Genomic DNA, 26,871 nt, shown 5'->3' with positions numbered 1-26,871 from the left:
GATATCTTCTTCAGTGTGGCATTTTAACATCAACCCAGTTTGTACATGTGAGCAGATGCTGGTTCAGTGGTGCAGTGCCTCAGCACCGAGGGAGACCGTGTAAGAGATGCTGCTGAAAAAGAGTGAGAGGTGAAGAGAAAGGGGGCTGGGGGGAAGCTGGGAGAAAGACAGCGAGCGGTGTGCTGAATGCCAAGCACCCCAGTATTAGAAGGGTGCTGTGTTGAGCAGACAGAAAGACATATCAGTTGCTTTGCCAAAACCACACCATCATGTAGCGTCTGGAACTTGTGTACTAAAATTTTCTCAACTAGTTACATCATCCACTTATATTATTTTGATTTCACAATCTGTGACATATTTTCCACATGTATTATGGCTTCATGAGTCAAATAAAGCAGATAACCTTCACACCCTATTATTGTACTTTGCATAAAATTCTCTGCATGATACATAGTTCATAGCTCATAAACCAAATCATGAAGGCTGCTAGACTGAGATGCCCTGATGGCGCATGAGGAGCTCTGACTTAATTGGATTCAAATTATTCAGCTCATCATCAGAGATGTTTCAACAGCAGATCAGCACCTTTAAACCATTGTTTTACCTCAAAACCAGAATGCTGACCAATCAAAGAGTTGTACTATGGTAATTAAGAATGGTATTTGCACATTTGGCAGTGTGGACAGGTCCCATACCTTGTTGGAATATAAAATCAGTATCTCTACACATTTTTTTTCAGAAGAGGGAAGCATGAAGGTTCCCAAAATTTCCTTACAGATGGCTGACTTATTAAAACACAGCGTACCACAGTGGTATGTCTCTACAACTTTTATACACAGTCGAAAAACATACATTCAGATTAACCTTTCCATGATCTTAGAGTGACACTCAGGAAGAGCGCGGCAAATGTCACGGTTGGACAGCAGGGAAGTTGGGGAGTTGTCTCATCAGACCGTCTGTTTCCAAAACCACACACACAAAAACTCCTAAAAACACAAGTGGGTCTCTGCGAGTACAAAACTAAGGGGTTCTAAATGACACCCGCCCCACGGCTTCTCTTAAGACCACGGGATGGTTAACTTAGCCATTCTACTGTGCCTTTACATCGGAGTGTGTGCATATATAGTTGTTTTTCATGAGAGTCTCTGTGTTGTCTTGTGATGGACTGAAAACCTGTACAGGATGTACCTCACCTCTTACCCACTGACCACCGGTAGGTGCCCGATGGAGCGGTCTCCATCGGGCACCTACCGGTGGTCAGTGGGTCTCCTTTGACTCTGCAAAGTATAGAAAATGGTAAATGGTTAGATCTACTTGCTGAGAAAATTATTGCAAAAGAATCCTACATGACAAAATTACTGGCAATGACATGCTAGCTCCAAGTTTTTAAAACAGAATTAGTATGAGTGTGGGAAGATGGTCAAAGTTATTTATGTAGCATGGAATTAATTTTAAAGATCTGACTAATCAGTGTTTTGAATCAGCCAACATTGAATTTGACTTATGCTGTTGAACTGACCTTGTTTTTTTTATGTTCTTCTCTACTAAAGACAAATTCTTAGCCTATTGAATGAAGTGAATGTACACTGCCTGGCCAAAAAAAGTCGCCACCAAAAACTGGTCACACTCTCTAATATTTTGTTGGACCGCCTTTAGCTTTGTTACAGCCCGCATTCGCTGTGGCATTGTTTCAATAAGCTTCTGCAGTGTCACAAGATTTATTTCCATCCAGTGTTGCATTAATCTTTCACCAAGATCTTGTATTGATGATGGGAGAGTCTGACCACTGCGCAAAGCCTTCTCCAGCACATCCCAAAGATTCTCAATGGGGTTAAGGTCTGGACTCTGTGGTGGCCAATCCATGTGTGAAAAAGATGTCTCATAGCACTGCCCCCACAGGCTTGTACAGTAGGCACTAGGCATGATGGGTGCATCACTTCACCTGCCTCTCTTCTTACCCTGATGCGCCCATCACTCTGGAACAGGGTAAATCTGGACTCATCAGACCACATGACCCTCTTCCATTCCTCCAGAGTCCAATCTTTATGCTCCCTAGCAAACTGAAGCCTTTTTTTCTGGTTAGCCTTACTGATTAGAGGTTTTCTTACGGCTACACAGCTGTTCAATCCCAACCCCTTGAGTTCCCTTCGCATTGTGCGTGTGTAAATGCTTTTGCGTTCACAATTAAACATACTCCTGAGTTCTGCTGTTGTTTTTCTTCGATTTGATTTGACCAAACGTTTAAGTAATCGCCGATCACGATCATTCAGGATTTTTTTCCGACCACATTTCTTCCTGGAAGACGATGGTTCCCCACCATCCTTCCAGTTTTTAATGATGCGTTGGACAGTTCTTAACCCAATTCTAGTAGTTTCTGCAATCTCTTTAGATGTTTTCTCTGCTTGATGCATGCCAATGATTTGACCCTTCTTAAACAGACCAACGTCTTTTCCACGACCACAGTATGTGTCTTTTGCCATGGTTGTTTAAGAAATGAGGAGTTACTCATTGCATCAGCTGGGGTTAAATAACTTGTTGCCAGCTGAAAGATAATCGCCTATGCAGTACTTATCCAATAGGAGGCTTGTACCTATTTGCTTAGTTGAATCCAGGTGGCGACTATTTTTTTTGGCCAGGCAGTGTATAAAAATAGTGTAAAGTAAAATCCAGATCAACCAAATTAACTATGAATAGTGATACTTTTTTCAAAATCACTATTCACACTTTAATAATGTAATGTATTTTTATATTCATCAAATTAGAGCAAGACTTTTGTTAAATCAGTGTTTTGTATGAGAATGTCCTACCAACTTGCAGTGAAAGCATGCATGTATTTAGGATTCCCTTGAAAAAGAGTCTTTTTTTATCTCAATGGATTTTTATCATAGTAAAATAAATGTTAAAAAATATATAAACATACATAATGATTTTGTTCAGTTACATTTTTCTTTCAAATGTTTTGTCAATTATAGAAGAAAAGTGCATACTCAAGCAGCTTCCTCTGCTTTTTCATACTTGGGAAAGTAAAGGCAGATGACTACAAACTAAAACTGGACAGAAAGGGGATGGAAAGAGCTGATTTGATTAGCCATGAAAGGGAGAACCATTGGCCTGAGTCCATTTTAACACTCTGCTGAATCCAAGAATTACTCTGAATCAAACACAATGATTAAACTATTACATTTGCATATTTTGCGGTGACCTGTTAGTACATTCAATTTATTTTGTGTGTAAAAAGGCAGAGAAGGCTCTGGAGATAGGGATTTGGGTTGTTGTGTTTACATTGAAGTATTATGGTCTTACCATATTTTTGTGTACACCATCTTCTTCGACACGATATGTAAATATTCTATTCAAACTGGAAATATGACATTTGCATTGAGGGAAACATGTAGGCTGTTTGATTTAGAATAAAATTATAATTTTGATTAACTGAGTGAGCTTACAGTGTGATGCACTGAAAGTATTTGACATACACAAATGGCATCAATGCAGTGTTTTGATAATGATAAATGCAGCCTTAAGTTGCAGAAGATGGATGGTGGATAGATGTGCATCTGTACTGAGAAGACTGGTTTTGGGGACACCTCTGTTTTACCTAATATTTAGTTACGAAAATATTTCTGCCCAGACCATCTGAAGATGTCTTTTTACCAACGGATGTTGGATTAAGTTTAGTGCTAGAAGATCACGTATGTCAGACCTCTATTAACCAAGGGTTTCTGCTACTCCAAGATTCTAGATTTGTCTGTACAGACAATTTCCAAATGCCAGTGGTTTAAGGTTCTGCAGCTGATTTAGTGTATACCACAACAGACGGATGGTGTCAGATGAAGGATGCCTCTTCTTGCAGCCTCTTTAAATAAACATGTGGGAATACAGTAACTTATGCTTCAGGGCTGCCAAGTCCCATGCATAGAGTGTGTGATACTCACACATTTGACACTTTCCTCCAACTCCCACACCAGCCATCTATTTCCTCATGCAGTGAAAACAGATTCATAACTGATAACTTTGCAGCACAATGAAGGACACTCACAGGAAACAGAGAAGGCATCACTGCACTGTTGGGTTTTCCTTATTCCCATTGCTGTTAGTCTGTTCCTGTTACAGAACACTTTGAGGTGAGCTTTACACTGTGATTACTTACAGGATTAAATCCTTATGAGGAATATTAAACATCCTTGAGATAAATCTTTATCATCTTTTCTTTTAGTAAGGTATTAGATCTTTTTGTGCTATGTTGATGATATAATGATTCCCTAAATCAGTAAACACAATAGGATATAAAAAGCCAAAAGACTTAAGACATTTTTTAAAATATTACATTAATGCACTTTGTTCTGAGTTAAAGGTTTGAGTCATCATGTAAAATGCAGAAATGGAGGTACTCTTGTAATCCCTTAATTTTATGGTGTTTTATTTAAATTGACTACCTCAATTCAAACTTAGACAAGTAAGTTTGACTCTTATCCTCCTGAATAAGCCAAAAATCAGAATAGCAGAGATACCTTGGAGAAAACCAAACCTTGCTCATGGTCAGAGGTAGTTTGATCTTTTCATCTGCATTAGAAAGCTGTCTTAAAGGCATTTCTCAGATTTGTGATGCGAGATTCTGTTAGTTAAATACAAATAGATTAATCTCAGTTTAGAGAATTTATAAGAAGCAATTGAACATACTGCTGTTGAGAAGAGGAAGGATCTATTTTAGAGTGAATTTTAAAATAGACACAATTCTAACAATAAAAGCTTTACAGTCACTAAACATCATAGACTTGAGAAAAGTTTTTTTTAAATTACCAAGCATGGTAATAGTTTGTCCTGAAACCTGTGGGTGGCTGATTTGAGTGACTGCTCCATCTGCCGTTGTGTCTTTGTGCAATGTGCTTTACCTGCCTTGCCTGCTGGTGGTGGTAAGAGGGCTCGGTGGCAGCCTTGCTTCTGTCAGACTGCCCCAGGGCAGTTGTGGCTACCATGTAGCTTACGTTCACCAGTGTGTGTATGTGCGTTAATGGGTGAATGACTGAATGTAGTGTGAAATATTTTGGGGTCCTCTGGACGTGATAAAGAGCTGTACAAGTACAGACCATTTATCATTGGCATTTGAAAAATGGTCTACAGCAGGGGTGCCCAAGTCCAGTCCTCAAGAGCTGCCATCCTGCCACATTTAGATGGATCTCTACTCTTACACTTGTAAGTCGCACAGCTGAATTCCCTCACCAGGATTAATTTAGCTCTGTAGAGACCTGTTAATGAGCAATTTGACTCAGGTTTGTCAGAGAAAGGATGCATCTAAAAAATCTTGGATGGTAGCCCTGGAGGACCGGACTTGGGCGCCCCTGGACCACAGTTTGCTACAGCAAAGTTTGAGATGAAGCATAAATAGCAAAATATACGGTGTTAAAAACATGAGGTTCCTTTAGGTTTCTTTAGGTATGTGATATGCCCATTATAGTTTTGAATAACTTTCGCTGCGTTGTTGCAAATGGCGTAAAATTTGGTCAGGCTCTGTAATGTGTTGTGAATTGCAAATTTTTCTTGAATTTCTGTTTTTCTTCTTTCAGTCATCAGCTTTTTAAACAAAAGTACAGTAAAGGTACAATCTCTGCCTTTACTGTATTATTTTTCCTATTGATTCCCATTCAAAATATTTTTTTTGAATACACTACCAGTTTCCCCATTTGTGTTCATGAATGTTTATTATGCATCTTAACTACAGAAGTTAATCATGACATTTCTTAAACACTCAACACAAATATGTTGTTACAAAATTGTAATCTTCAAGAGAGGATTTTGGCATCCAAGGAATTCGGGTGAAGCACAACATAAATAGTGACAACTTTATGAGTCAAGGAAATGTATTCAATGCATTTCAATTCACATGAAATGATGTCTCAAGGGACTTTCAAAAAATCATTTCACTTCAGTCACACATAAATTCCATACATTGATATGTATGTATGCACATAAATTGACTAAATGTAGCGACAAAGTTTCTAAGTTAGCAAAAGGGCTTCTTTGGTGCACAGCCCTGCTTACCCACTCTGCTCATCCACACACGTGGCACCTCTGTGTCTTTTGGCTCCACCTACTTTGCTGGAATCATTTTTCAGACTGGTGAGGAGTGAGGTTATGCTTTCACAGGGGGGTTTGTTACACTTTAAATATCATGATGCATTTATGTAAAGTGCCAACAACATTTCAGTAGCTCTTGTTTGTTCCCAGATACAAAGTGTGAAAAGAACTGCATTCATTTTTTACTGTTTATCAATCTTTTTTGCCTGGGTCCATGTATTTGTCTTTAACTGTATTCCCCCCACCCACCCCTCCTCTTAGTAATTGTCTGGGTCTGTGGTAATGGAGCAGACCTGACAAGCAAACTCAGATAGCGACTGGTGGCAGATAGAAGAGGAGTGTGAGCTCTCTCCTCTATATCTCCCCATCTATTACTTGTGTCTGACGGAGGCAGGAGCGCATGATGGATGGATCCCTCGCTTTAACTCTGTCTGCTTCTCACTCCATTTACTCTGATCACTGACTGACTCATTTTTCACCACTTGGTTTCTCTTCATGTTCACATTACTCAGTTCTTTCATTTTTCTGTAATTTGTCTCTCTTTGGCCATATTTCATTTATTTTCCATCTGTTTTCTTCACTCAGTGATCTATTCTCTTAACTTACATGGCAGGGTGTGTGTTGCTGGATTTGTTTGTGTATATGCTAGGATTTAAATGACGGGCTTATTGCGTACGAAAATAGAGATTCAGATTTCTAGAGTGCAGTCATCTATCACTCTGTATTTTTAACATTTATTTATTTGCATTCATTCACTGGCCTACATGTTTCTTGTCTGTGTATACATTTAAAAGTCTACGCTTGCTACTGGAGGCATAGAGGCCTGTAAGTAAATTGGAGCTAAATTTTCACCTGCTGACCAGAAGCTGTATTAGACCTTTTCAATGCATAATACAAGATCCCAGACCACTGTTGCTGACCCAGCCGCCTTCATCAGAAAACATAAAAAATTCACTCAGAATATCAACAACAGGATGGAACCTTAAGAAAAATCTTCTTTTCTCAGATGGATCCAGACATAAAGGATAACCTGAAGAAAGAAAACAATTGTCACATAGAAAGCCATATTTATGTAGTGGAATTTGCTAATGTTTTTTAATTTGCTGTTGGAGGGAACAGCTGATGAAAGAAATGGATTAACCTCTCAGTTTGAAGGTTGATCACAACTAATTACACACTAGATTTAATTATTCTCTCATGTCGGGTAAGCTTATGTATCACATTCATGTTCATAGAGAAAGTTCAGATTTTACAAGTGTGAACTACGGTTTCTATGAGATTGAACCTCAAATCAAATTGCCAGGATTTGTAGAAGAATTGCATGTAGTTCAGAAGAAAACATACATTTTATGGAATACAAAATATTCTGCTCCCAAATTTTTAAATTTACAAATTGAAACCCTCACTAAAAACAATGGCTTTAGTAGAAAATCACATCCTGTGTAAGCTTTTTCAGGCTTTATCTTATTCAATTGACTCTGTGGTAAGTCAAAACTTTAGAATTTTTCAAGTTTCAAAACTGGGTGTGTAAATCTGGGAAGCATGACTCACAGCAATACTAACAACACATTTGTTAGCACTGTTTAATTGAAACAAAAAATCTGCATGACTGAGTATTTTCTCTAAATAGCTGTTGGGTATGAATGTGTGCACGCATGGTGAATTGTTCTGTTCCTCCCTGTGTTGTCATGTGATAGACTGGTGACCTGTGCAAGAGTACTCCACCTCAGCCCTACTAATAATACTTAATGGATTAGTAGTTATATGTTGAACTTCCAACTAGGCCTGTCACAACAACACATTTTGCTGGATGATAAATTGTTCAGAAGTTATAACAAAAGACTGAGACAAAACCCCTTCTCTTCTGCAGAATCGCTCCATCAGCAAAGGATCTCCTTTGTTTTCTGTGAAGCTCATCCTGTTCTTGATCAGTCAAATTCTTGTTCTTCTCTCATATTTCATTTCATAATGGCAGGTAAAATTGTGATCCTTAAAGTGAAACCAGCCCCCCTCTGAAATCCACACCCCAATCCTGGAAAATTCTGAAAACTTTCAGCAAAATGATTTTCTATTTAGGGGGGAGTTTCAGTTTAAGCACTACTCTGTTCTCCACACACTAAGCGCACAACTTTACGGTCGACTTCAGCAGAAAAATAGTCCGTGCTTTGTTAGAAACTCTGCATTCTTCTTTTAATTAGTTAATATATTTGGAGCTGCAGTATTTAACTTTGATTTTTTTTAAAAAAAATAGTTTTTTACCCTTTTGTTAGAACTTATACATTGCCTGATCAGAAACAACCAATCAGTACCAGGAGGGTATAACACATTGACATACACAAATGGCATCAATGCCATACACACTGCTCACACTCTCCCACTTGCTCTCTTCTACGCTACAGCTTCTCCCCAACAGAAGAGCCTGTCATGAATGCTCAGGGTAGGTAGCATGGCCACCAAAATTGTAAATTAGCAGTTTTTCTATAATAATAAGTTGTTTCTTTACCATTAGTACATCGAGCACTGCATACAGAAAAACATGATTGACAGCACTAAGACCTCACTGGTATTAGCGGTCAAACTTTAAATACTTAACTCATTACAAGGGGAAAAAAATAAATTAAGGAATTTTCAGTTGATATATATGGCTTTAGCATTTCTTAAGGCATCTTAGATTTATATTCTTTACAAATACCACTGTAAACAATGCATGGAGGAGTCATGTCTGAACTCAGTTATGGCTATAAGTTTCCATTAAATCATTAGATTTATCAGTAGCAAGACATCCAACCACCTTAGTAGTTAAAAAAAATTGTGTTTTGAAACAGGCTATGCTGTGCTGAAATGTTCCTCCTGTGAGTCTGATAGTCGACATGATAGTCAGATACATAATTGCAGCTTAGATCACAATCTGTTGCAGGTAAGAAGCTCTTGGGAACGTAGAAGGTAGTTTATAAAACTGAGTGAAAATCAATGCTTGAAAAGAGAATGTTGTGAACCAAAAAAACTGCCAAAAATCGTTAGTTATTATAGTTTGCATCTGTGTGCTGATTATAATCTGTACTATTACATGGTTTGAAAGGCTTTGTGTGGCATTCTAATTGTCTGGACATCCTGGCTTGCTTCTGGTTGTTATGATATTGACTGCATAGTGATTGCATTCAGTGCTTAGCTGGTAACAATTCCCTTATGTAACAATTAGTCTTTCTGGGAAGCTTGGTCGTGTTCAAAAATGTATTTCTCTCAATTTCTGAAAGGAAGGGAACTCTATAAGTGCTCTGAGAGTTTATAACAAATGAACATCATTCTCTCAGGAAATCAGAAGCCATTCTTCATTTTTAACCAATTAATGCTTTATCAAGTGTCTCACTTGGGACACATTTTCTGGCTTTCTAGAAAGAGTATTTGTATTATGCTTTTTTTTAAAACTTGTACTAAAACAATTTTCAATTTGGTTTCCTTTTACAAAACTTGCACAGTGTGCACCTTCTGCACATCAGAAGGTTCCACAAAATTTGTTTGACCTAAAATGCTTTATTCAGTATGTCCTGTACAGTGTTTCTATCTTGCTGGTTTTCTTGCGAGTCCTAAAGCAAATGCAGAGGCAGTGGAACGTTGTAGTGCTTAAGATATGCATTTGTCACATACAAACAGTATGCAGCAGAATGAGGTCCTACTTATATTGCAAAGCGTTTGCAAATATGCCTTGACTGGTACTTCCAGCTAATTGTGATTAAAGAGAAACTATATATATATATATACATATATATTATTCATATTCTATTCATATTTGAATATATGCTGAATGTGCTGTTGATGTGTTCCGTTATATTGCACCAGGCACATATTTTTAGTTGAACAAGCTTAACAACCTTTGATTACTGGGTACTGTGAATCAGTGCAGATGAGGATATCTTAAAAGCAGACTTAGAAAAATATGAAAATGACAAAAAAAAATGGCTGCACAGTGGCACAGTTGGTAGAACTGTTGCCTTGCAGGAAGAAGTTCCTGGGTTCGATTCCCGGCTCGGGCTCTTTCTGCATGGAGTTTGCATGTTCTCGTTGTGCATGCGTGGGTTCTCTCCGGGTACTCTGGCTTCCTTCCACAGTCCAAAAGCATGACTATCAGGTAAATTGGTCTCTCTAAATTCTGCCTAGGTGTGAGTGTGGGTGCATGGTTGTGTGTCCTGTCTGTCTCTGTGTTGCCCTGCGACAGGCTGGTGACCTGTCCAGGGTGTACCCCGCCTCTCGCCCCAAACGTTTGCTGAAGATAGGCACCAGCACCTGTAAGTACTCATAAGTGCTGGTAAAATATTTTACCAGCAGCCTATTATTCAACATATTCTAAATGTTGAATAATAGTCATTAGAGCTGAATTATTGTCTAATTATGGCCCAGAATTAGACAATAATGCTCCACATCACTTTGTGTTGTAAAGTTACTAAAAGTTATACAGTTGGTTAGATTATGTTTTTAAACCTCGGTCACTCATAATGGCAAGAACCATTATGTTACTGGCTAGTATTTTGTAAGGAAAATGATACACTATTTTTTTATCACTAGAAAAATCAGTCCTTATGTTCTATGAAAGTCATTATAATGGATTTCTTTCACGTATTTGTTCATTCCTAAACAAACTAAATCTGTCTTCAATTTAATCTTGCCCTCAGTTGTGCTGTGAAGGTTGAAGAGATTTGTTATAGGACATTATTGATCAAGTTGTGGGAAAGTTTAAATCAGGGTTAAGTTTTAAAAACAATAATAATGACATTTGCATATGTCACTTTCCATGCAAAAGTTGTGAAATATAAAACAAACTTAATGGGAGACTGTGCGATCCGTCACACAAACTCTGACTCATACGTGAGTTTATTTTGAACACAGGAAACTGGAGACTCAGAGTGTGAAATGGGAAATTGAAGTCACTTCATCACGATTCATCCCAGACATTTATTTTCTATCCATGATCAAATTTGATCATAGATTGATTTCATCATAAGCATTCAATACAGCTGTGTTTTTATGTGTATCAGTTTCTCTTCTCAAACAAAGAGAAACTGATAAGCCAAATTAAATCAATATCCATGACATACCTCTTCCTGGTTGATCACCCGTATGATGTGGACCACAAATTAACCCTCCTGTTATGTTCCGGGTCAAATTGACCCGTTTTAAAATTTACAAATTAAAAAAAAATAAATAGAAGCATTTTTTTTGCATGAAATGTTTTCTATTTGTCTTAATAGGTGCACTCTAGACATAAGTTGAAAATTTATTCATTTTACACATTTGTACCAAACCTTAGGTCTACTTTTTACATCGATACTGTTCGGGTCAATTTGACCCGGCAGTCAGGTTAAAGTGCAAAAAAAGATTTTATAATGTCCAATTCTATATGTTTCCTTACAGTTATGAACCATATTTCACCACACACACACTCACACACACCCACACGCAACCACACACGCACAAGCCCACTTTCTCACTATTCTCTTTACTTCACTAGGAAACTGCGCGAAAGCAGGTGTTCACACAACCTTTGACGGGAATCTTTTCTGTTCCTGTGGACAAACTCCACCCACACTGAGTGGACACTCAGCAGAAGTGGAGAAAAACATAAATACTCTCTGCATGACTCATTTATCTTGATTTTAATCAGCGGGTCAATTTGACCCAGAACAGTATGTGTGTCTCAAGTTCAATTATAAAGATCACCCTTTGGTAAAAAAAAAAAAGTATAATATAAAATAATTTACCAAAGGTCAACTTCAAGGAAATTATTGTTTTTTTGTGTCTAGGTTTTTTTCAGTGGACATTAAAAATCTAAATTCCATTTTTTATGTCCAAATGAGTAAATGAGCAGGTTGTCGTCATTGATCCTTAATTTCTGAGAAATAATAAAACATCATTGCACAAATATTGATTGAAATGGTTAGTATTGGAGTTAATAATCAGATACAAAAATGTTTTGGAGGAATTTTTTGGTTTCTGACACTATTGCATGATTAAACACTCCCTGGGTCAAATTGACCCACGAACATTTTTGCTGTACCCTAGAAACGAACATAACAGGAGGGTTAAAACAAAATGTGACAAGGAGTGAGGCAATCAGAGTGATCGCTGTTGACAGGTAAATACTATAGTAACACTCATGTCTAATGTTGCGGTAATGGATGCTTTGGCACTGCTGGAAGATCTAGCAAATTGAATTTGCAATGCAGACATCTTACTTTGTACATCACACAGAACATCCAGTCTTCATGGTGAAACATGGTAGTGGCGTCATCATACTGTTGAAATGATTTTCTTCACCACACTGCACTCACTAGATTGGCACTGCAGCTATGTGCCCAGCTTTGGCATTTTACCTCCCTTAGAGTTAACTTTAGAAACACTGACAAACTCAGCAGAGTTGCGTGTGCACATAAATTAGACCTGTTTTCAGAAAGGATTATCAGCTGGCTAACTGCACTTGAGGGGGTCGTATGGACTGAAACATCTGGCTGATGCTTCTGCTGCAGATCAACTGAGGACGATACTCCTTTAGAGAACTGGGACCTATTTGTTATTAATGTGCTAAATATTCAATGAACAAGGTCAAACGCGAACACAGATTACTCTGCAACAGCCCCAGGGTTTGACTGTACAGAAGCATAATTTTTTCCATCAAACGTCGTTTTGTCTGACTTATTCTACAATCCCTTAAAAGTGGTTCTACTCAGGGTGAGCTTGAAATAATTTCTAATGTGGTAGCTGCTTACACGACATTTATAAATAATATTTAATATTTTTAGTATTTACAAGTGGAACCCTCTGTGTAAATCTGTATGCGTCTGTGACAGCTGGAGAAGTCCTTGTCCCAGCTGTTGTGCTTTGCAGCCAACTCATTGAGCTGGCAGCTGTTATAATCAACTTGCTGTGCACTCTCCTTTTCATTTTACAGTTATCCAGTGGAAATTTTGAGCTGTTTTGATCACTCATATCTCAAATCCGACTCTAAAGTGTGTCATGGCTGCTGGTTCTACACCTTGCCAGTCTGCTGTGGTTTCTGTCTCAAGACCTGCGACAGTTCTGAGACGTAATGTTAATTATAGTCAGAAGAATTATCATTTAATTGGCTCTTTCCCCTGAGGACATTTAGTCACGACGAGAACATGTTATATAACAAATAAATAGGTCAAAATGTTAGAAAACAAAGTGCTGCTCAGAGAAGTTCTCTTGAGCTAAGTTTTAAGACATTTGTGAGATCAGGTTCACAGAATCCTTTCTGCCAGCTTGTAGATTGCCTGTTTGCAGTCAAATTACAAAATCCTAAATTAATTTCTTTTACATAATGGCTGTTCTGTTCGGGGAAATGTTGCAAAACAGCTGATGCTCATTTAATTGATTTTACCAGCTGGTTTGGTTTTCGCAAATCAATTCAATTAAAAAAATAAAAAATACTTCATTAGACCCAGAGGGAAACTAAAGGTTGTTCTAACTCATACTACACAATTTTCTTCAAAGAACTGTTGTAGACGGTGATTACTGTGGGCAGAAAAGGATCTACTGTAGTGGTCCGTATTACAGCATGTCCGAAGAAGCCTCAGACTGAAGACAATTTGTTGTTGCATAACAACCTGTGATTGGTGTAAGCTACCTGTGATCAGAGACACATTACATCACAAATACACTTCACCTGCCTTGCATGCTGGTGGTGGTCACAGAGTCTAGTGGCGCTGGTTCATGGCTGCCTCACTTCTGTCAGACTGTGGCTACTGTCCAGTAACTTTCTTACTATAAGCCTGTGAATGAATAGGTGAATGACTGAATACAGTATGTAGCGTGATGAATGTAGCGTGATGTACTTTGAGGTCCTGGGGACTTGATAAAGTACTATACAAGTACAGCCCATTATGCCATCTTTTTATAAGTTTTGATTAATATTTTGGAGTAGAATATTATTTATGTCTTATTTGTGGGGACAGTTTACGGTAAATGTGCGTATTACATACTATGTTATGCCTATAGTTTCATGTTGTTATACAGGGAAGCTGATCAGATGTTCTAAATTATTTAACTTTGTTAATTATGCTAAGCTAATAGTAGGTATTTTATTTCTGTCCTACAGTTTTACTCCATGTTAAAACATGTATGTGGTTCATGACAGTAAACTGGAGCTGAGGAAACTACATATTCGCTCGAGTATGAATTTGACTGGAGTGAGACTTCCTGCTGAATTGTTAGACATACAAGGAGAGCAGAATAATTATAATTTTGTGAACTCCTCCAAGAGATAATTAAGTCTTCCAAAGAGTTATCCATGCAACCTCATGAAAAAGACATTTTCATTGTCTAACGCTGCTTCAGTTACTAGTTATAATCTTCGGGGACTAGATTTGTTGCTCTGAAAGACATCAGTGATCAACATAGAGTAAATAATGCAGTCATAGGCATTATCTTATATTCCCTCTTTTGGATTGCTTGGATCCAAACGTTGTAAGAATACATCATTGCTTGCCATTTCATTAATTAAGAAACTGCTGTCAAGAAATATAACAAACTATTCCTTATCAGGCCTTGCTAAACAAGAGTTATCTATCTGAAAAGGATTACAGCTTACATGCAGTGTGGTAAAAGGAAATCCCTCTTTCTTGCACTTTGTCCCTTCTTTCATCAATCATAAGTTGCTGTTGCTCCAAAACAAACAAATTTAAAATAAGCTTAGAAAAACTTCAGCACATAAGCAGAACTGTTTTATAAGCATCAAAATGTGATCCGCCTCAGGAGCTCCTCCATAAATTAAATCAAGTCTGCACTAAATGAGCTTGTTGATGTGTAACAGGGGAAATGTATAAAACATTTTTTTTTCACTTCAGGTGTTTTATTTTATCTTGAAACGATCTGCGTGTCCTCTAATTTAGTCCTGCTGACAGAGCCATAAACAGTCTAATTTCCCTGTATGACAAGAGGTTACTTTAAACTCTCCCAGCTTTATATAGTTTTAGATGTGTGCGAGTGTTTGTTCTTTCTGCAGAAACATCCCTACTGATAAAGTTTGTGTGGCATTCTGAGCTGTAAGAGCTCTCATTTGATGGATTGGCAATCAGAGTGACATGTAATTTAACAACTGATCCCTATCAACCCCTATTATCAAGTAGTGTAGGACACAGTCCTTCCTTACAATATACAATATGTATTCACTGTATTTGTCCGTCTTTCCCTTTCACTCACAGACACTTCAGCTGACTTAGTCTCAAAGTCTCCATCTTTCTCCTTGACGTATGAACATCCACACACTGGCTCATCTTGTTACATAGAGGTTACGTCAATAGCAGAGTTAGGAGCCCTTTTTACACCCTAAAAGAAAATCAATTAGAGCTAATGATTGGCACACCAATTTGTGCAGGCGCGTAATGTTTTTCACCTACCCAGAGCTGAGAAAGTGTGTCTGGCTTCTTGTCTGCTTGAGTGTCCCTAATGTCTGCCAGATATGAGGGAAGAAATTACCTTTCAAGTTCAGGGCTGCCGCTTCTTATGATATTAAACCAGTGAAATACCTTGGACTGTGAGATCAAAGGAGAGCTAATGACTCAACTCTTTGATATGAAATCTATATTTTCTCTTCTAGGATGTTAGTTTTGTTATGTCATTATGTCACATAAAGTATTTGCATTCAGCAGTTTCAAAGAAGGCGGTGATCTTTTTTCCAATTAAAATTTTGTGTGCTGCTGACCAATTGTTTGCCTAAATGTAAGCCTAATGCTAATGTTAGTTGTTAGTGATACAAAGGGGGTATTGTCAGCAAGCTACTTTGCAACTATTTGTGTGTGTGTGTGTTCTCTAGCTTAGTGGAGGAATAAGAGTTGGCTTTAGGCTGCTGACATACTGACATTCTGCCGAGTCTTAGAGGTTTTGCAACCATAGCTGGATTGGAAGTGCTATTACTCCAGCGCTGTAAGAGGCAGGTTAAAATGACAAAACCAAACTTCAGAGCCGACAGCGTGCAGGAGGAATTTAGAGCAGCGTCAGCATCAAATAATCGTTATGCTGCGGGGTTTTGCCAGCATCAACTTAAGATGTGTAATCATTCACTCAGAGCACAATGAAGAAAGTCACCTTCTGGTGCCTCTGTCTTCTGCTGCAAAATGATAATGGCTATTGTTCTTAATTTTGCTATTTTAGAAGAACGAGGCTTATCTTCAGCTGTTCCCAATTAGAGTCAAACCCCTCATGATTATTTTAATGTCGCTCAAAATGCACTGTATGAAAGCATGGCTTATTTGCTAATATTATTCATGAATGATCTCTGTGTGTTATTTTAGCCATTTTTAATTTTTTTTGGTGATGTGTAGATATAGCTGTGTATCTTAGTCACCTTTTTCTTTAATAAATGTATGGGTATATTTGTATGTGAAGATTTAGCTGGAAGTTATGCATACTGGCACTTGGTAGTTTATTCTTTCATGAAGTCCTTAACCCCACTGTGGTCTTGAGAGATGTGGTAATTTTTTGTGTCTGTGTGGTGTAGGAAATTAATGGTCTGACGTCACAAACCTCCGGCTTTCTGACCGTGACATTTTCCTCCTGAGCATCATGCCGAGAACGCGGGAGGGTTAAACCAATTTGATCTTTAAGGTTTGCGCATATAAAAACGTGCAATCATGTTAGCACACACAAACATGATCTACAAACAAGGTGCACAAATGATTGCATAAGGAAAATGAGGAGATCAGCAGGTGCAAAAAAAATTCATGTGTTCATGAATATGCAAAACATATGCTGATTATCTAAAAGTAAGGAATTAAATGAAGTAGTTTTGAACTTTATTTTGATTGATCTTTGAATGTTTTTACTTGCCACATTGTGTACCACATTGTATACATATTTTATTGAAATATATTATTATTTTTATTATTGTTACTATATCTCCAGCTCAATGACTTTCATTTTTTTTAATGGCCACTTCACTTTCCAACACTCTCAAATGATGACAGAGGACAGTCTGTACCACTCTTGCGGGTGAATTCAGTTGTACTCAATCTTTGTAGACTGCATGCAATATACCCATTTACTGCACATGTGATTTTTTTTCCTCATGCTATTTAGGTCTCTTTATTTGAATTGTTGTAGATCGGGCTCTACAGGGTTCTGCATGGTTAAATCGAACTGGGGAAACCAGTTCTCATTGTTGCAGTTGTGTGACGAAAATTGCATAATTTTCACCAAAGTCGAAATCCTTGTTTAGAACAATCATGGCCAATGAAGTTGATTCTAACTAAATTTGTTTTTGTTCATAGCTAGTTAGTCACTTTCATCTATGTTGATTTGCAAGAGAGTCAAATGGGTTCAAAACATTAATAAATAATGCTGGCTGTCAAGAACTGCTTAGTATAATCTCTGTGCATTAGAAAAGCTATGAGGTCAGACAAATTTCTTGAGCTATATGAAATCACTTTGCACTGTTTTTGCATTCCTACAACTCCTCTTCCTTTTCTATCAATTCTTCATTTCTTTACAACTTGTCCTTCTGGTCACCATAGTGACTCAGCCTTTTCCCATCCAGAAACGCAAATCTCAATCCTGCTCCCTTGCCTCATAAACACACACTCAAGGACATGCAGCAGTGTGTTGGTGCCAGAGGCCTGATGAGAGTAATGACAGATTAACTAATGCCTAACGGCCAGAGCTGGCCTCTCCCTAGGCAGCTCATAAACAGCTTATTTCTCCTCTTATCTCTCCCCCTCATATTTTTCTTTATTGTTCTTTACTTTTGCTTTGTTCTTTGTCTTTTCTTATATCTCTTCATTCTTCCTTGGCTTTTGTTTGCCTTCTCTCCTCAAGCCGTTCTTGTGTTGTTTGAGTGAAGGCGCTGAAAATTTAATTAACGATGGAGTTCACCTCACCTTAGGCCAACCATGCATTTTTAGGATGCTCTGGGGCACATGAGATTAAAAAATGGCTACCAGAGGATTTAACACAGTTCCCAGATAGTGACAAATTATACTAATCATGCATTATGGTTTGCTGCAGTGCATGATTAAAACCATGTGCTTCATTTTACCAAGTCCAACCTTTACAAGTGGAGCATCTGCTTCATCATATGCGCTTATGCAAATAAGCGCTTAAAAAAAAAATCTATTTCTTTTAGTCAAATTAGAAGATGACCGACCCTAACCTCTTATTGTGAAGCACTGTTAACAGTCCAGCATACTGGAGAGCAGCTTGTGGTCTCCCATTGCAGCAGTCTTGGAGGCTAAGTGTTAAAGGGCTGGCTCAATATTGACAGTCTGTGCACAGTACAACTTCTCTTGACTCACATTAAGCCCTACCAATAAAGAAAACACTCTTAATAACTCACTAAGAATTTGATTTAAGTTTAAATAAATATTGCAACTTGATTTCTTATTGCTGTCTTTAAAGCTAGAGGTTCCTTAGAATAATTAAGCATGAATCCAATGACAGTAAATAGTAAAGTCTTCAAGTCAGCACTCCTCCAAGGAGTGTTGTAATTTAATCCTCTGTCAGAAGTGATGCAACAACAAGCACAAGCAGTACCACACTTCCTGTCGAATAGTTTGGTCTAGTTTAGGATGACTATACTGATGCAGTAACTGTACAAGAAACTTTAGGTTGTCAATGCTGTAATCAGGAAAATACAAAAACATAACCAAAACTAATTTAAATATTTCAGTGTAAGAGTAAAGAAAAAAATTGTTACAGAATCAGTTTATTTTGTACATCCTGCTCAACATGCTGGCTTTGATTTCAGCCGCTGCCTAGTTTTTCATGTACTTTCTAACCAACTTATGTTTGTGTATCGCAAAAGATTTATCATGTGGGTCTCAATGTAAAGACAATAAGCAATTTCTTTCTTTCATACGTTAACAATTTGGAGATTAATGTGGGTATATTTCCAAGAAAAATTTGGTTTAACCAGACACTTTGAAGAGGCTGTGATGCCACGATTTAAGGAATCACTAGAACCAAACACTCTGACTTGTCTATTTGCAACTTCGACAAGAAAACATTACAGGCAATAGAGAAAAATAAACAGACTGAAAAATATAACCCAAAAAGAATATAAAGATATCTACGCAGCACCAGGAGAGAATAAATTGACATTTTTTGCAGTCCTAGACATTCAAAGTACACAAAAAAAGTGTTTCAGGGCTAAAAAGGTGGATTTTGCATGACATGTTCTCTTCAAAGGAGCAATTTATCTGTCTGCTGTTGAATGATACTGTGGAGGTTTTAGGTATTTAAATGGACAATTAAAAGGTGTTAATTAATTCTCAGTGTTAGACCAATAAATGAACTACTCATTTGGTAAGACAAACATTTTATTGGCCATATTTCTTTGTTATTTTTCCCAAAGTACAGCAAGTGATCATACTGAGCCATAAAAATGCACAGACCAATACCACAAGATTACATGATTCCATTTTGTTGCACATCCAGTTTCTGCATGGTATTTAATTCAGGAGCCTGTATCTTCTTGTAGCTATCATTGTTTAGGGTAAATTACCATTTTAATCAAAGACATGCCAGCATATTGTTTATGCAGAGCTGTTGTATTTTATTTTTTATATTTTCTGTACTTTCAAACAATTCTTAATTCAAGCACACCTTTGTCTCTAATATACACAAGGTTTCAAAAATTCAGAAAGTATGTTGTTACTGCATATTGCAGCTGGATTTGTCAATATTTGTGTTGGGACTACATTGCACAGTTCCTTCATATTTATAACAGCTCAATTGGAGCTGGATAATACTAACTGCCTGACTGTAAATTTTTTATTCACACCTGAAAATAGCTAAGAACCAAAACAGCATCCCTAACTGATATTTTCTCCATTTGAAAATGGACATTTTCATGTCTAAAACATAAGCTATTTCTTGCTGTATGCAGTCCCAAAATATACTAAGCACAGATTGAAAGCATGTAAAACAATTCTAATTGTGTTTGACTCTGGCTCAGTCACCTACCAGGACAAGGACATTGAAAACCACAGTGCTTTGTAAGCTTGTTAGTCATATTGTGCATTTTGATTGTAACCCTACTCTGGCAAAAGTAACAGGAGCCTCTTTTGTTACTTGTAATGCCCTACAGCAGTGTTTCCCAACCCTGGTCCTCAAGGCACACTGCCCTGCATGTTTTAGGTATTTCCTTGCTTCAGTCCAGCTGATTTGAATTGATGGCTGATTGACAGGCGTTTGTTGAACTGCAATCAGTTGAATCAGGCACATTAAACCAGGGTTGGGAAACACTGCCCTACAGTAGTACTGATACTAAAAGACTTTTTTTCACACTACAACCACTACTTAATTATTAGGGTTTTATGTGGTAGACAAGCATGTTTTTTGTTTTTTTTTTTAATTTTTGTTCTGATGTATGACAATAATGATGTTTTTTATTTAAATTGTTTGAACATTTTATTACCCTGTTTATGGTTTGCTACCGGCCATAATATTATAACTATTATGCATAAATTTAAAACCATAAGAAGAAAGAGGGGATGCATTTCGTCCTCAGAAACTGGGGAAGGTTGTGAGAGCATAGGTCAAGCTTAATCCTGAAAGCAAACTTTTTTGAGGCTACAAAAGTCTTGAAACTGGTGAAGATGTTTAGCCTCTAATAGGAAAATGACCCTAGACATACAGCTTGAACTACAATGAAATTATTTAGATCAAAGTAAATTATATAAAGTCGTAAAATGGTATAGTCAATGTCCATTTCAAATCTAACAAAGGATTAGTGACTTGAAAACAGCAGAAATTAAACTGAGCAAAAATGCAATTCTTAAGATTGGTTCTACAAAGAATTGGCCAAGGGAGGACAAAATACAAATACAACATGCAACACTTATCAGATAAAATCCTAAGGAAATTTGTTGAAGTTCATCCTTGTAATGATGTGATTTATGGGTAATGTTATATATTATTTTTATGCTAAATATAGTATTGTTAATCGTTCGCAAAACACTAAAAATTTAAAACAAATCCTATTCTGGTTTCCATCTTCCCAGCAGCTGGTTGTTGGATTGGCACGAATATGGGCGCAGCATGACTGTCTGGAGTCTGTTTTGTAGCTCTTAGTATGACCCCTTGATGATGATTATGTAATCAAACAACACGCAGTAGTAGAGCCATCATAAGCAGTGGGTTCCACAACAAACACGTAATTTCAAATGTTGCTTTGAAGTAGAAGTTACTAACATTTCTATAGACAAAAATTGTTAATTAGTGCAGATACATCTGATCAAATTTAGAGCTTAAAGCACTGTCAACATACACAGCTGAACACACCCTTTTGAAAAATACAAAAAAAAAAACATTTTTCTAGTGTGTGGCATTAAATAAGACAAAGTTCTTCCTGTTTGAAGTCAGTTAGAATATCTTATCTATTTGCTAAATGCCAGAATGAGCAAAGAACCTTTAGAGTGTTTTTTTTAAACTTCAAAGCTTCAAATTTCTAAGTTTACATACTCCGTTCATTTTAAAGATGTTAAAGACCCAGGATAAACAGAACATGTCTTTGTAAGCTTTCAATACTTTAATTCACAACAATTTAGGTAAATAGATGCACCTGTCAGATATGTCATCTCTGTTGTCTGAAACCTTGGGAAAATCAAAAGAAATCAAGCAACATACTCCAAAAGGAATTGTGCACTTCCGCAACTCTTGCTATACCTCAGATGCAATATTATGACTATTATGCACCAGGCTCTCTTCGCAAATGATTGCACACAACATTAAATTTCATGGGAATGTTTTGCCATCATATTTTTTATGATGAAAACAAGTTTTTTGTTTGCAAAAAGTGAGTGTGAGTGTGTCCACAATGAAACAAGTCTAGTGCAGATGTTAAACAAAGATAAAGAAGTAATTACTCCAAAATCAATTAGCAAATTCACAAACAGACAAATCCTTAACTTAGGAGGCATGTCCTGTCGTCTGATAAAATGAAAAAATGACTTGACAATAATGCCCTTTGTTGCATTTGGAGGAAAAAGTGTCAAGATTGCAAGCCTGGGAAAACCGTCCCAACTGTAAAAAAGGGAAATGGCAGCATCAGGGTGAGTGAGTGTTTTACAGCAGGAGGGACTAATGCACTACATAAAATAGATGTCTTCATGAAGAAACAACACTAAAGCAACATCTTACGGAAAACATTAATCAGGAAGTTAAAACTTGGACACAAATGTGTCTTACAAATGGACAATGGGTCTAAGCATACCATCAAATTAAGTAAAAATTGGGAAAACATGCTAACTCACCTAAAAATAGAAGCCGCTTAGTGATTCAATATCCGACAGTGAGAAAAAAGATCATGTGTCTTTATTAAATACTACAAGTAAATATCTATAAATGCACTGCAAATTTTAGCATTTGTAAAAAGGAACTAAACAGGGAACCATGCTGCATAAAATCTTTGCTTTATTTTTGGGAAATGTCAAAATCAGCTCTCATTTTTCCAAAACTGAAGTCGTAATTTAATACAGGTTGCACTTAGTTTCCTTAATTGGAAGAATGTAATCTTCAGCACTACACAATATGCAATAAAGATACTAAAACCTGCATAAAACAAAGCATAACTGAGATTAATACAGTGCTCTCTAAAAATGGGTTCAGATAAGTAAATTTAGGAACAGATTATGCAATCACAAAATTAAATGACTGCTTTACTTAATGTTATCTAAATCTTTATAAGTACCTTTGCGACCCTGACAGGTAGCACTGTATTAAAATGGTTCATTAGATTTGGAGCTATAATTCAATGATGACTGGTTCAAAGTAGATCTAATGTGTCAGTGAACCCAAAACATTTTTTTCACATTGGCTCAGTTAATAAATCATTACCATCATGTCAGACATATTGGCTTTATAGAATTTGGTCCTGTCACAGCTCAGTTAATAAGTTTCTGGTGTGAATGTGTTTGAGGTTTCGCTCTGCAGTCGATTAGCTGCAGAGCTTTTGAATGGTGCTTTTTTAAACCGGTGAATCAATATCTCAGATAGACAAGCGTCACGAACGGAGACATTGATGCTAGTGGCTGTGTAACTCTGCTCTTTATTGCTTTTTTTTTGCTTTTCTTTCACTGCTTTTTCTTTGGACTTTTTTTCCCTAAGAGGCTATAAATAACTCTTGTGTGTCACCATCTGGCTACACAAAGGCTGCTCACCTCTGTATTCGCTAGTCCGTGTGACTTCTGGGAAAGATGACAGCCTGTTGGCTCAGATACCATGTTACTGTGGCCTCTGTAAAGCAGCAATAGTGTCAAGCCAGCTGGCTGGTGGCACAAAGTTTAGAATCATGATAACATACCTCTGCTGCCCTGCTTCGCCTTGCTTGGCCATCTTTTGCCCCGTTGCCCTGCAGCAACCTTACATTTTTTAGTGTCCAGGATCACTCGTTGCTGTGGAATGAAGCTGTCTTGCTCCATTTACAAAGGAGATAAGACTTTATGTTCTCAAAGAAATAGTTTGTAATGGCTGAGCCTCAAGACATATCTAATTTTGCTAGTTCTGCTCTATTTATTCATAACTCTATAGGGTTTAATGTTGTCTTCAGAGGTCTGCTGGAGAGAAGGAGCAGAGACATTTCCAGCATATCCAGTGAGAGGATTTTTACCAGTTTAAATTGGGACTCAAAATAGGCTGCAGACATATTCCTTGTGGCTCTTCATAAGACATGAGAAGAAATAGGCTCTAATGAGTTGTGCTTTTAAACAAAGAATCTAAACTTATAATTAGAAGCAGTGCGGATAGCCTTCTTTGAAGCCAGAGGACTGGATTATTCTCAGTAACACCTCAAATGCACCTTTAGGAGAAAAGGACATATGATTAAAATTGGAGGATTTGCTTGTATCATCACATATATTGAAGTTTTAACAGTTAGATAAAAAAAGGTTAAAGTTAATTGAAAGACAGTCAAATATAAAACAACATCTTGACTCAGTAGGACTGAATACATGTGCTGGGCACAATTTTTTTTATTTTATTCATTAAGTAATACATTATATATTACACCGACATTTTAATGTGACAAAGTGGGAACAATTTCAAGTAGTAAAAATAATTCTGAAAGGCACTTCAGAAGACACAGATTTAAATCATCTACTCTGTACTTCACACGGTAATACATCATATTACTGCCCTAATCAGACCCCAAGTAATATCTTGGGTTGACCCCTTTTCATATCTTCTGCTTCTTTGTCTGCTCTAACTTAAAGTCTGCTTGTTTTATTATCTTTGGTAGCAGTCTTTCAATTTAGTTTTTTAAAAAAAAATTTTTAAAAAGGGTGCTCGTGTCAAGGACACCCAATAAGACAAGTCAGTCCCCTTTCTTTTGACATATTTTATTTCATATTGGGTACTTTCCCTATGATTCATATCTTTTCTATAAGAATGCAATAAAAAGGAAAATGAACTGAGTAAAACGGGGATTAGTCATACCTTCTATGCAAGTTTCATTGACTCCAGCGTAATAGAAATTGCTGCACACACTTGATAAATTTTGCATTTAACAAAATGGAATCAGTCAGCAAGGTCGGGAAAGCAGCGAAATAATGAACAAACGGTTGAATAGCTGGATCAATGGGGAGAAAAAGGGTCCAGACTGTGGCTGGTTTAATCCCAAAGGATAATCACACCATCTTTGATTTCTTTTCCTTCCCCCCTATTCAGCCCATTCCCTCATCCACTTCACCTGCTATGGCTATTTTGTGTAAGTGGGTTTTTGTGTGTGTGTGAGCGCATTATACAGTGATCCAGTGTTCATCACATTCTTTGACACACTAACCTTCGTTCTACAACTAATCCAGATCAAGCTTCCCTGTGATTGTACTAGGAACTGTATTACATTTTAAATCTCTACACGAGAAACCCAAAGTGCTTCTAATTTTAGTTTTGAAAGAGGAGCCTATCAAGATAGAGATATAGATTTTATTCCTCATGGTTTTGATATTGTGCTATCAAATTTATACTGAGAATAAACACCATGTAATTCAGTAAATATGTAGCGGTGATGCAATTATACAGTCTGAAATCCAGACAACATCAGATATTAGGATTTTGGCATAATATCATTTGGTTGCTTTCTGAATAATCAATGTGTTTTGTATAAGTCACAAACAAATTCTATCAAAGTAATTCATAATTTGTTGTGTGTAATATCAGCATCCTTGGATGTCACTCAAGTTCACAAAAGTTTGCAGCAGTGATTTATAGCATAATAGCAAAGTTTCAAAAAGTTAAACAGCTTGAACTACAAATGGTGACATTTGTGGTTTTTGGGGCTTGTCTACAAATCAGGGCACTAAGTATCTAATGTTGCAATCCTCAACTGACCTAATAACTATCATCACTACCTAAACTAAATGATAGTTAATACCAAAGTAAAGTTTTTATATAACCATAAAGTAAGTTCTAGATCCTACTAAGAGACTTTTTTTGTCCTGCAAGAATGATGGAGTTTATCACACTGTGTGGTTAACAACTGAACGGAAAATATAAGCATTGCTAATTGTGTTAGCCACACGTTACTGGTTTGTACAAATAGTAAATCAGCCAGTCACTTTTTATGTAGAATCTTGCTATGGTTAATTCCAGCAGGATAATATACTAAGTCACAAACCTCTAATCATCTCTGGGGTTTTTAGTTCACTGTTTTCCTCTGGCCTCCACTGTCACCAGATTTCAATTCAACAATACACCTTTGCAATGAAATGGAAAGGAGATTTGCATAATGGATGTGCAGCTGACAAAAGTGCAAGAACTGTCTGATGTTGTCGTGTCAATGCGGACCAGTCTTCTGAGGAGTCATTTTGAGACCTTGGTGAAACTTTACCGTGAAGAATTGGGCATTTCTCAAGGTAAAACGGGAATCTAACTTTGTAATAGCATAATGTAACTAGTAAAATAACCAGTAAGAGTAAATCAAGAAGATATTTCCACACTGTACGTCAGAAACACACAAACTTACTTGTTTGCGATAAACTTTTCTTTGAGACTCCTTTCGAGTGTTTTGCATCTGTCACCTTTTTATTTCTTGTATTCATATTACTCTGGTCTCTCTAGTGTACTCTCAAGGAAGGAAGCAGTTTGGATTGAGCCTGGAGAAAGATCAAATTTTTCTGGTTCTGCTCTATTTCTTTGTGCCTCTGTGGTGCTTAATGTTTTTGGAGTCAGACCATATGGGATAAGAACACTGACATAGTTTTCACCATAGACAGGCAGAATTTCTTCTTTTTTCTTTCACTTAGGTCGAAACCCAAAATAGGTTACGCACTTATCTCTTGTGGTTCTCCACATGACAAGAAAAGCAATATGCTTTAATGAACCTTGTTTTCACAGCAAGAATCTAAAGCCCTTAATTGGATTTTTTACTGGAGGCATTCTCTGATGTCTTCCTTAAAATGAAATAATTTCTTAAAAAATAGCATAGTATTCTAGCAGAGTGAAAATATATTTAGAAATTACACTGCCTGTTTGATTACGTTTTTGCACTAAGAATAGTCCCTTTGTGATTTGTGTAATTAGCAAAAGAGCTTGTGGGATGTGTTTCAAACATCTCTTACCTTTTGAGTGAGTATTATCAGTAGGGTAAGATATTTTTTGAAGATATAATTATGGAAAATATCATGGTGAGATTGAATTTTGGGGTTCACATTTTTGTAAACTTTTTGAAAGTTAAGCAATTAAATGTACAGAAACATTTTCTGTAGCTGAATCTCAAAAGTTTGAGATGATTGTTCAAATTTTCTCATTTTACACATTCAAGTATTAGACCATAATCTTTAAATCAATTTTCTAAAT

General features: G+C 37.0%; 1 protein-coding gene across 2 annotated transcripts in view; it reads left to right on the top strand.

The window, feature by feature from the left end:
• Positions 1–26,871, top strand: part of LOC116707878 (leucine-rich repeat and fibronectin type III domain-containing protein 1-like protein) — a 183,590-nt gene that overhangs the window by 13,481 nt on the left and 143,238 nt on the right. The window lies entirely within an intron of this gene.

Source organism: Xiphophorus hellerii, chromosome 18 (assembly GCF_003331165.1).
Source record: "Xiphophorus hellerii strain 12219 chromosome 18, Xiphophorus_hellerii-4.1, whole genome shotgun sequence".
NCBI lineage: Eukaryota > Metazoa > Chordata > Actinopteri > Cyprinodontiformes > Poeciliidae > Xiphophorus > Xiphophorus hellerii.
The sequence above is the reverse complement of the archived record's forward strand: the minus strand, read 5'-3'. Positions and strand labels throughout refer to the sequence as shown.